This window comes from Stomoxys calcitrans, chromosome 2 (genome assembly GCF_963082655.1).
Source record: "Stomoxys calcitrans chromosome 2, idStoCalc2.1, whole genome shotgun sequence".
Taxonomy (NCBI): domain Eukaryota; kingdom Metazoa; phylum Arthropoda; class Insecta; order Diptera; family Muscidae; genus Stomoxys; species Stomoxys calcitrans.
The window spans coordinates 162,746,719-162,759,747 of record NC_081553.1 but is presented as its reverse complement, the minus strand read 5'-3'; the positions used below and the strand labels follow the sequence as shown (position 1 = coordinate 162,759,747).

Sequence of the window (13,029 nt, the reverse complement as noted above, 5' to 3'; positions counted from 1 at the left end):
ATCAGTAATGTCTGTTTTCTCATTTTCAGCAGACAAGAACTGCTGTTTTAGCAAACATTTTTGCTGTTTTGAATAACAAATTTGGTTGAGTGCAGGGTTGAATCAATAAAAGGAGCATCCGATTTCGATGAAGTTTGACACAGTGATATAAAAAGTTTAATTCTAAAATGTCAAAAGTTTGCTTTGTTTTTGGTGTTTTCTTAACAGATCCGTCAGAATAAAAAAAACTCAAGTCAATTTCTGTGGTGGTTTAAAAATGGGAGCATACATGTTTTTTTATCTTAAAAAATTTCCTAAACTTTCCAAATAAGGTGTGCCTTCAAGTATTAATAAACTTTTGCCCTCAAACCATAATCCTTTCTTTTCATTTCATAAAGTGAGGCATCAAAAAAATATTGTTAATGCAAAATTGGCTTATTTACATATCAAACCACTCTGTTGGGCTAAGACAATACGGTAAACATTTTTTCTTAATATCAAAAGTTTCAAAACGGGAAAATTTTCCATTTTTTTACTTTTTCATACTTTGAATTAAAGCTTGAAATGTTCCCAATAATTTATGGTACACCTCTTTAAACAGTAGCTACAAATGAGGTCATGGCAGCAAAAATACTAAAAAAATCAAATTTCAAGTAGTGATATTTTCACTGTTAAAAACCAAGTACATTTTATTGCACACATACGCTAGAGACTTTTATCCAGTCTCATTTTCTTCACAAACCTCAAAAAGAATCATGAAAATTTCCCTATCCGATTTTATGTAATCGGCAGCATAAAAGTCAATTTTTCAAAAAAATCTAATTTTCCGGGCTGAAAAGAAAGAACTTGGTGAGATCATGCACCAAGTGCCATGCCATCGTGTACCGTTAACAAGAGTTAACGAGTTTAATTTTAAAGTATCAAAATTTTGCATTGGTTTTTTTGCAGTGTTTTCTTAATAACACCATCAATTTTTAAGCTATTTCACATAAATTGTGCCAGTGCTTACACGCCATATATGATCCATATAGACCAACCTCCAAATTAAGTATCTTAAGCTTACAGAATACGCATTTTTCGATTTGGCTTATTAGACCTACCAACAACTGTATCGAATATGGTCTAGATCGGCCCATCTTTAGGTGAAGGTCCCATATAAACGTACCCCTGTTTGTATTTTTGCACTTGGCCCCACATTTTGACTCCTCTTTTTATACCCTCCACCATAGGATGGGGGTATACTAATTTCGTCATTCTGTTTGCAACACCTAGAAATATGCGTCTTAGACCCCATAAAGTATATATATTCTTGATCATCATATCATTCTAAGTTTATCTCGACATGTCCGTCCGTCCCTCTGTCTGTCGAAAGCACGCTAACTTTTGAAGGAGTAAAGCTAACCGCTTGAAATTTTGCACAAACACTTTTTAGTTGTGTAGGTCGGTTGGGATTGAAATCGGTGCATGTTTTGATATAGCTGCCATATAAACCGATCTTGGGTCTTGACTTCTTGAGCCTCTAGAGTGCGCTATTCTTATCCCATTTGACTGAAATTTTGCACGTGGTGTTTTGTTATCACTTCCAACAACTATGTTAAGTATGATTCAAATAGGTTCATAATCTGGTATAGCTGTCATATAATCCGATCATGGATCTTGACTTCTTGAGCCAATAGAGCGCGCAATTCTTATTCGATTTGGCTGAAATTTTGCACGAGGTATTTGTTATGACTTCCAATAACTGTGCTAAGTATGGTGCAAATCGGTACATACCCTGATATAGCTGCCATATAAACCGATCTGGGATCTTGAATTCTTGAGCATCTAGAGGGCGCAATTCTTACCGATTTGGAAGTAATTTTGTACAACGGCTTCTCTCATGACCTTCAACATACGTGTCTAATATGGTCTGAATCGATCAATAGCTTGATATAGATCCCATATAAACCTATCTCCCGATTTTGTTTCTAGAGCCCCTACAAGGCTCAATTCTTATCCGAACTATAACTTGAAATAGCTCCAATAGCATAACAGTTCTTATTCAATATTCTTTGTTTGCCTGAAAAGAGATACCGCGCATAGAACTCGCCAAATGCGATCCATGGTGGAGGGTATATAAGATTCGGCCCGGCCGAACTTAGCACGCTCTTACTTGTTCTTTCCTTCGATTGTCTAAGTTTTTTCAATTATTGCAAATAACTTTTAAAACTTGTAGTGGGCAGAAAACGATGATAAATCTTTTCTTGATAAATCTTTTTCTTGCTTTCAACATTGCTTGTTTTCAAAATATCTGGTGCAGCTAAATCTATTCATTTAACCAGTCTACTTATTTATCATCGAAACTCTTAAAATCTCGGTTGATCTCTTCCTCCGACGAAAACATTATAAAACATCATAGAAAGTCACATATTTCAAACAAAACATAAATACATTGAAACAAGTAAAATCGTGCTTAGTTCGGCCAGGCCGATTCATAGGTACCCCCCACCACAGATTCCGCTTAAAATTTGACTTTTTTATTCAGTTTGTATTTGAATTATTTACAAAAACCAAATCGGGAATTGGTTGCGGCTGTTTTGGTATTAAGTAGTGATATATGGGCATCTGTATTTAATGGGGCTACTTTCACAGGCTGACTGCTGAAAACTCTATTGTTTGCTGAAAATGACTGCTGCTTAATTATGGAGGAATAAAGAATGAGCTCAGCCATATTTCGAAATGTATGCCAATGGATTCGATCGATATCACATATACAAGGCATCTGTTGATCATGTAGCTTCTTTACAGTAATATTCCACAAATTAAATTCAGTTCTTCCAACAAAATTTCTAAAAAAACATGTCTGAAAAAATACCTAAAGTAATCAAAACAAGTACCAATCATTGTTGGAAAACATATCAGAACCAATGTGCAAAATTTTAGCTAAATCGGACAAATATTGCTGTTTCCAGGGGTTAAAAACGTCAAATCGTGAGATCGGTTTTTATGGGAGCTATGTCAGGTTAAAGACCGTTTTATACCATACTTGCCACAGTCGTCGAAAGTCATAACAGAATACTACACACAAATTTTCAGCCAAATCGGACAAAAATTGCGGTTCCCGGGGCTCAAGAAGTCAAATCGGGAGATCGGTTATTATGGGAACTATATCCAAATCTAAACCGATATGACCCACTTCAAATCCCCAACGACCTACATCAATATTTAGTATCTGTGCAAAATTTCAGCTCCACGCGTTCGACCGCTATCGTGATTTCGACAGACGGACATGGCAGAAAGTTAATTAATAACTTATCTACTAAAAAAAGGATTTGTTGGCGAAAAAAGATGGGTCATCAGAGGAAAACCTCAAGGAGGTGTACTGTCTCCTCTACTTTGGAATATAGCCATTAACAATATATTATTGTCTCAGAAAAAGGTGTAAGTGTTCGTGTATGCTGATGACGTGGCAAATGCGATTAGGGGAAAGTTTCCCTGCACTCTAAGAGAGAAACTTAAGGAAGCTCTACGTGGTGCAGCAGAGAAGTGGGCTACCGAAAGTAGTCTAGGTATAAATCCCTGCAAGACCGAAGTAGTTCTTTTCAGCAGGAGATACAAGTTGCCTTCAGTGGCACCTGTCTTCAGGGGAGGAGTGAATGTTCCATTTACAGAAAGCGCAAAATACCTTGTTGTTTTGCTGGATAGGAAATTGAACTTCAAATCCAACATTATGGAAAGGGCAAGAATGTCAACTCTTGCCCTATACACCTGCAAGAGAGCCATTGGCAAAACTTGGGAGATTAGACCGCGAGTCGTGCATTGGGTATATACTACAGACCTATAATGCTATATGGTGTTGTGGTCTGGTGGACGGCGCTTGAAAAGTTCACCTACTGTTCAATACTCAACAGGATCCAAAGGATGACTTGTGCATCACAGCCGTATTGAGGACGACACCATCTGATGCACTGAATTTAATGCTACATCTAATGCCTCTGGACATTGTGGCTAGACAAATTGCTGCGACCACTTCCGTGATGCTATCGGTGCTTTCTCATTGGTGATGTACTTGATGCAATATCCGATGTTCCAGGCAGTGTGCATTTCACCCTACCTGAGGCGATTTTTGATAAATGGTACCGAACCACTTTTCCTGATAGAACCGATTGGAACTATGATATCCGTGGTAATGGAAGTTATATAGATTTCTATTTGGATGGTTCCAAACTAGACGACAAGGGGGCTCTAGAACTGGTAATTTATACGTCTACTGCAGTGTGTATCAAGCGGAGATCCTTACAATTAAGGAAGTGGTGGAATGGCCAAGATATAATGTCATAACGACGATTGGCATAAATATCTTCTCAGACAGCCAGGGAGCCATTAAATCCCTGGAAAACGTATATCTGAACACAAAAAAGATGGCTGAACAGTTCAAAATTCAACTGTTCTGGGCGCCTGGCCACAGAGATATCCCAAGGAAGTGTAAAGCGGACGAACTTACGAGACCATACATATTCCAAGGATACTGGAATCTATGGCCATGCCTCTAGCGACATGTAATCTAAGTGTTCTGGACCAGGCCCAAATGATAGATGGTTACAAAGAGGGGGCTGTGAGCATTCCAAAACTATGTGGCCTAATCTAGACTTGAAGAAGTCTACCGCTTTGCTGTCACTGGCTAGAACAGACGTCTCAGTCATTGTGTCCGTTATGACACGACTTTTGCAGAAGTTTTGAGGACATCGAAGTAGAAGAGACTATAGCACACTTTCTGGGTGTGTCCCGTACTAGCAGTCAGAAGGAGTTCCACTTCAGGTTCTCATTTCTTTGGGAACCTGTCTGATATATCGGATGTGAACATTCGCAAGTTACTGGGCTTTTTAAAGCGATCTAGATGGTTCAACGAAATCATCTGATGGCAGACAGCCTTAAGTGGCTAACCTAACCTAACCATAACAATTTATAGGCCGATTCGGATCATATTTGGCGCGGGGGGTTTCTGTGTCAAAGTTCAACCAAATCAAGTGCAGATTTAGCAGAAGACTTTGTGCCAAATTTTAGCCAAATCCGATAAAAATTGAAGCTTTAAGGGGCTTAAGAAGTTAAATGCGGGGATCTGTTTTAATGGCGGCTATATAAGATTATTGACCGATTCGGAGCATACTTGGCAGTGATTTTGGAAGTCAAACCCCAAGTCCTTGCGTCAAATTGGATGGAAATTACGGTCTCTAGGGGCTTAAGAAATCAAAACTGGGGATCGGTTTATATGAGGGCTATTTAAAAATTTGAACCGATTTGGCCCTTTTTCAATTCCTAATGACCTACATCGAGAAAAAGTATATGTGCAAAATTTCAGGCGGATATCTTAATTTGCCAAACACTATCGTGATTTCAACAGACGGATGGACGTTGCTAGATCGACTCAGAATGTCATATAGTGGGATGAAAAAAAAAATAAGTGGAAATAAGTCTGCCGTTTTCGAAATGATAAGGAAATCATCATGAATATTAACAACATTATGACTGAAGTGTAACCTGCTTATGTTCTAAATTTCGGGGCCCTAGAGCGTCCCAGAGCCCATTGGTGGGCCTTCAAATTTGGTCACCTCGGGCTTACAAAATTTTGTTCGGGCTGGCAAAAGCTCATTTATGGTCTGATATTCAAAATTTGCTGGGAAGTGCTCAAAAAACTTGCTTAAATGTGAGAGATATCTTTTATAGTGTCCATAAAATTCGACTTACAAAATTCTTTTTACTGCTGAAAAGTCTGTTGCCTAATTATAAGGGGTAGGAAGAAGAACCAGGAAGGAAAGGCAAAAGTCGGGCGGTGCCGACTATATAATACCCTACACCACCTAGTGCATGTAGTACTTTTTATATGTAGAACTTATCTCGAAATCTAGTCAGACTTTAACTTGGATACCAATAGAAATAGCAATTTAGAACCTTGTAAGATGTTCCTACCATAGGACAAAATATTTGGATTTCCACATCTTTAAAAGGCCATATCGGATAAAAGATTATATGGGAATTATATCGAAACCTGTGCCAACTTTAATGACACATACTGAGACATGAAATATAACATCTCACGCCCTATACTATAGAGATGTGACCAAAATTGTGGATTTTACTGCCTTAAAAGTCCTTATCGGATGAAATATACACATTGGATCTATATCTAAATTAGGACTGATTTTAATGAAATTTTGCGCACGTATGGGAACATTAATTTAAACGTCTCATGCAAAATCGAACGAAAATTGTGGATTCTACCAAAAAAGTGACATGTGCAAAATTTCATGACAATCGGACAACAAATACGACTTGCACTTTGATTAAAGAATACCGATTTTGATGAAATTTTCCAGAAATGTTAAGATCAGTAACATAATAGTCCGTGCTAAATTTTGTGCAGAGCGGTTGAAAATTGTAGCTACTACGGCCATTTAAGTGCAAATCGGGCGATACATATATATAGGAGCTATATCTAAATCTGAACCGATTTTTATAAAATTTTTCAAACATATGGAGACGTCAAACAAAACACACCTTGCCAAAATTTTGTAAAGATCGATAAACAATTGTCTTCTACAGCCTTAAAAGTCAATTTCGTATGAAAGATATATATGGGAGCTATATCTAAATCTGAACCTATTTTTATGAAATTTTGCACACAAATGTAGACCTTAAATAAAATACCCAATGCCAAATTTTGTAAAGATCGGACGAAAATTGTGGCTTCTACAGCCTTAAAAAGCCATATCAGATGAAAGATTTATATGGGAGCTATATCTAAATTTGAATCGATTTTTTTCCAAATGAATAGCATTTGTCCTTGGGCCAAAAAAGCGACATGTGCAAAATTTCATGACAATCGGACAACAAATAAGACCTGCACTTTGATTACAAGAATACATGGACTCACAGACGGACAGACGGACATGGCTAAATCGAATCAGAAAGTGATTCAGAGTCGATCGGTATACTTATCAATGGGTCTAGAACTTCTCCTTCTTAGCGTTGCAAACAAATGCCCAATTCTATAATACCCTGCACCACAGTGGTGGTGTAGGGTATAAAAATAGAACACATATGTAAAAGTGTGTCTCAATGGATGTTTGTAATCAAAGCCAAAAATTGACTTTTTCACATTTTTATACCCTCCACCATAGGAAGGGGGTATACTTATTTCGTCATTCTGTTTATAACTCCTCGGAGTATTCGTCTAAGACCCCATAAAGTATGTATATTCTTGATAGTCATTACATTTTAAGTCGATCTAGCCATCGCTCCATGGTTTGATATAGCTGCCATATAAACCGATTTTGGATCTCGAATTCTTGAGCCTCTAGAGGGCGCAATTATTATGCGATTTTGCTGAAAATCGCATAATTCCTATCCGATTCGGCTGAAATGTTGTACAACGTTGTGTACAATAAACTGCTCATTTTCATCCGATTTACATAAAACTTGGCACAGTGAGTTCTGGTAGAAATCTGGTTTACATCGGACCCTATTTGGAAATAGCTGCCATATAGACCAATCTCCCGATTTAAAGTGTTGAGCTTATAAGAAGAGCACTTTTCTTTCGATTTCAATGATATTTAGCACAATGAGTTCTGGAAGACTCCTACCCATTCCTGTCAAATGTGGTTTAGATCGTATCATATTTGGATATAGTTGCCATGTAGACCGATCTCCAGATGTAGAGTGTCAAGCACATAAAAGGGGCATTTTCCCCCCCACATTTCACAGGAATAGGAAGGGGCCCACCAGGGCTCACTGTGCCAAATTTGATCTAAATCGTATGAAAAATGTGCATTTTATTGTCCCAAGCCTTAAAGTCGGGACATCTGCCTATAAGGTGGCTATATGTATCTATTATCTGATTTTATGAGATCTGATGATCAGGTTTACATACAAAGAATAAAAAATCATCACAAATTGTTTGCAAAATGTTTTATATAGCCAAGATATCTGCAAAATTATAAATACCAAGCTTTTGGGTATACATATATGGGTAAATATCCGGGTATTTAGCCAAGTTACCGGGTAAACATCTTTTGGGTATTTTCCCATCTCTATCGATTTGTCAAAGGATGTATGGAGCGAAATACCATTAACTTGTCTCTCTCTTTATCCAAATATATTTCCATGTGTCTTTTAATATGTATTGTATTTATACCTTACACCACTACTGTGGTACAGGGTATTATAACTTAGTGAATTAGTTTGTAACACCCAAAAGGAAGAGATATAGACTATGTCCGTCTGTCGGTCCGTCTGTCCATGTTAATTTGGACATGTATGTTTCTCGGCCTAAAGACGAAGTCTTTAGTTCCGATTTGGATAGAGCTCCCATATATATGTTCGTTCGATTTGCTGTAATACTGCAATAAAATGATCATTTATTTATTAACCGATATTCTCGAAATTTGGCAGGAATTATTTTCTTATGATTCCTGACATTAGAGCTTAATTTTGTACAATCGGTTCAGATTTGGGTAAAGCCCCCATATTATATTCGTCCGATTTGCTGTAATAATGCAATGCAATGGTTATTTGTTAGCCGATTCTTTTGAAAATTGTTAGGAAGGATTTTCATTGACTCTCGGCATTACTAGAGAATTTCATGGAAATCGTTTCAGATTTAGATATAGCTCTCATGTATATACATATATATCGCCCGATTTTCACTCCTTGAGCCACTGCAAGCGCATTTATTGACCAATCTTCCAAAAATTTTGTACAACGCTTTCCTCGACGACTTCCATAAGGTCTATAAAGTTTGCTCGAAATTGGTTCGGATTTAGACATACTTCCCATATATATGCTCGTCCGATTGGCAATAATATTTCAATCAAATGGTCATTTGTTAATCGATTCTCTTGAATTATGGCAAAAAGGATTTTCTCTTGACTATCGACATTATAGGTGAATTTCATAGAAATCGGTTCAGATTTAGTTGTCATATATGTATATAGTCCGATTTTCACTTCTAGAGCCCCAGAAGGAGCATTTTTTTACCAATCTTGGCAAAATTTTGCACAATGCTTTTCTCGACGAGTAGCACATTATCACATTTTCGGTAATTTGCAATAATGTCGTCATTTGTGAACCCTAGATATTATTTGTTCGATATGTGATACAGATTGTTTAATAACCCATCTGGAAACATCCGGCGGGGTCAATCAAAATTGATTCCGAATTAGACATAGCTCCCACTTTGTATCTATACGGTAGGTGTAGGGTATTATAAAGTCGGTACCGCCCGACTTTGGCATTTCCTTACTGGTTTTTTTACACATTTGTTTCCGCAGGATGTCTGATAAAAAATATAGTTCGCTCCAATCAAACAATTCCTGTTATTTTTCTGCATTCGTTTTACACCTTGAATGTTTTATATGTATGTATCAGTTGTGTACACTTGCAGAGGTGAGGTCTATAGCACTATTCCAATTTTTCAAGAAATAAGAATATATATCCACAATTTCGATAGAGTTTCATACTCAAATTTTATGATCACAAGGTACAACAGCACATTTATATGTGAAATTGAATATGCAAAGGGTTTACAACAGTTTTTAACGATACCTTCATCCTTTCAAGATTTCAAAAACAATTATCGTAGACTACTTTCATTATGGTATACATGGGTTTTGCAAGGAAAAATTTCCACCGCATTCATTATAAATTACCTGTAACTTAGAAAGATTTCTATTTAGCGAAAATGTTTTTGCATTGATCACATGTTATAGTCGTTTTAAGGGATTTTTTTAGTTCATGAATTCCCCAATTTATTTATTTTTTTTTATTTTTTTATTTTTTTTTATAGTCGAGACAAATTTTATCAAGTAGCGAACTGTTTGATTTGTTTAGTTTATTTTACACCATATTTCTTTGTTTGCGGATGAACGACCGAACCGCTTGAAATCAATATTGCAACTATGAAAATGGAAAATCATCCGCCTTGTACGAAGTGGCCAAAAGAAAAGTATTTCTCGAAGCAGCATTCAACATTCACTGTCAATGTTGCCCCACTAGAACAAGTTGCTCCATGGCTTTTCTAGTTTTCATTTCAGTTCAATTGCCATTCGACAACCTGTGGCCGTCAGCCAACATTGGTTGACTGACGAATGAAGTGGGGGGTAAAGGCGTTCTGGCCGTCACTAGGCCAACCAACATCCAGTCTAATTGGGGTTATTAAATACTGACAAGTAATCATCTCCAATAAAGCTTAAATTTTTAACTGTTTGCCACATTTGGCGAATACAAAAACGAAAACATAGGAAAGATGGGGAACTTCTATTGTATCACAATCTACAAAAGCAATTAGAAATGCTTAAAATTGCAGTACGGCCAAAACATATTGTATTCCATCAGCAAATGTGGCGGCCATTGGCTTCGTGGCTGCATTTACATAAGTAACCATCGCCAATAGTTTCAAATGCATGATCTAACAATGAATTGCAGGAAAAATTTCAAATTTAATTGTCAAGTCATAGTGGGGAGTAGCTGAGTTGAATCTTTCTTCTAGCACCCATTGCTATATAGCCATGCATGGCCAGAATATTCATAGCTTCCCTCTAAGCATACGTTTCCTTCTCCTATGTTGTCCACCTTGACTTGGTTTGTGCCCTCAATGTTTTTTTGACTTGTTTCCTTCTCACTTGACCCACTTCCATATTAAGCTGTGACTACGTTCTGTATTTTGCCGTTAGCTTAGAAGCGCTTTTGTGCTAGTAATTCTGGCCGAGATTATTTATGCCGATTGAGAGACATAAATTCTAAGCAATTTCCTTCGTTTTATTTAAAAAATGAAACCAGATTAAGTTTGATTTGGGAAAAGTAATTTTTGTTGTCACTAGCCACTTAAAATTCGTTTGAAGACTTTTATTTAGATGTTTAAAATTAAATGTAAGAAGATTTGTCATACCTCTATTGCCAGTGTACAAGTACTTTGTTTTAGAGTTTGCACCAAATATCCATTTCCAACCCTACAAGGCATGTATATTCTAAGCCAAGTAAACGCCGCACTATTTACCCTTTTTCGCGGAAATTCGAAACAGTAAGTTGCACTAGTCCTCTCAATATCCGAGCTGAGTGGAATATCCATATAGACCGATCAGCTGATTTAGGGCCTCAAGCACAAAAAATTGCATTTATTACCTGATTTCATTGAAATTTGTAACAGAGAGTTGTACTCTGCTTAACCTGAGTAAAGTTAAGCAGATCATATTTCTTTTATTTGAAATTATTGATGGGGGTATACTAATCTATTTATTCCGTTTGTAACACCACGTAAAAATCGTCTAATTCTTGATCGTCTCGTCGTTCTGAATCGATCTAGCATTTTCCATCAGTTCGTCCGTCTGTCGAAATTACGATGGGGGTCGAACGCGTAAAGCTAGCCGCTTGAAATTTTGCACAGATATTTACTGTCGATGTAAGTCGTTGGAGATTGGAAATTGGTCATATCGGCTCAGATTTAAATACAGCTCCCATGTAAACCGATCTCCTGAATTGACTTCTTAAGCCACTGGAATCCGGAATTTTTTTCCAATTTGGCTGAAATGTACCAAGAATGGTCTATAACCGGATATAGCTCCTATATAAACCGATCTCCCGATTTGACTTCTTGAGTCCTTACAAGACGCAATTTTTGTCCGATTTGGCTGAAATTTTCCATGCGGTGTTCTATTACAACTTCCAACAACTGTGCAAAATACGGTCCAAATCAGTCTATAATCTGATATAGCTGAAACTTTGCACATTCGTTCTGTTATGACTTCCAACAACTGTGTCAAGTACGGTCCAAAAAAACATAAAATTATGCCCTTCCACTAAATTTATTTTGTTTAAAATTTTAGCAGTTCCAAGATTCAGCCCGGTCGAACTTAGCACGCTTTTTCTTGTTATTCCCACCACCGAAGGATGTGGGTATATTCATTTAGTCAATGTTTGCAACACATCGAAATATCCATTTTCGACCCTATAATGTATATATAATCTTGATCAGCGTAAAAATCTAAGACGATCTAGCCATGTCCGTCCGTCTGCCTGTTGAAATCACGCTACAGTTTTCAAAAATAGAGATATTGAGCTGAAACTTTGCACAGATTCTGTTTTTGTCCATAAGCAGATTAAGTTCGATGATGAGCTATATCGGACTATATCTTGATATAGCCCCCATATAGATCGATCCGACGATTTAGGGTCTTAAGGCAATAAAAGCCGCATTTATTATCCGATTTTGCTGAAATTTGAGACAGTGAGTTGTCTTGGGCCTTTCGACATCTTTCTTTAATTTCGTCCTGATGGATCAGATTTGGATATAGCTGCCATATAGACCGATCTCTCGATTTAAGGTCTTGTGCCCATAAAAAACGCATTTATTGTCCGATATCGCCCAAATTTGGGATAGTGAGTTAAGTTAAGCCCCTTGACATACTTCTGCAATATGGCACAGATCGGTCTAGATTTGGATATAGCTGTCATATAGACCGATTTCTCGGTTTTAGGTTTTGGGGCCATAAAAAGCGCAATTATTGTCCGATGTCGCGGAAATTTGGGACAGTGAGTTGTGTTAGGCCCTTCGACATCCTTCTGTAATTTCACTCAGATCAGTCCAGATTTGGATATAGCTGCCATATAGACCGATCTCTTTATTTAATATTTTGGACCATAAAAGGCGCATTTATTGTCCGATGTTGCCGAAATTTGGGACAGACAGTTAAGTTAAGCCTCTCCACATAATTCTGCAATTTGGTCTATATCGATCAAGATTTGCATATAGCTGCCATATAGACCGATATCTCGATTTAAAGTCTTGGCCCCAAAAAAGGTGCATTTAACTTAAATTTGACACAGTGACTTATGTTGGAGTTCTCGACATCCATGTTGTATATGGTTTAGATCGGTTTATTTTTAGATATAGCTACTAAAAAGACCTATATTTTGGTATACACAATTGAACAATAACTTGTACTTATTAGTATTGTAGTAGTATTAGTAGTAGTAGTAGTATTTGTAGTAGTATGTGTTCCATAATGATACCGAAAGCTA

The 13,029-nt window shown here is 37.1% G+C and overlaps 1 protein-coding gene across 1 annotated transcript in view; it reads right to left on the bottom strand.

Annotated features, from left to right (window-relative positions):
• Positions 1–9,749, bottom strand: part of LOC106094216 (uncharacterized) — a 126,230-nt gene extending 116,481 nt beyond the window's left edge. The window contains exon 1 of the mRNA XM_059363099.1: positions 9,663–9,749. The gene's annotated coding sequence lies outside the window, so the exon portion shown is untranslated. The remainder of the gene's footprint in view (positions 1–9,662) is intronic.
• Positions 9,750–13,029: the final 3,280 nt, after the last annotated feature.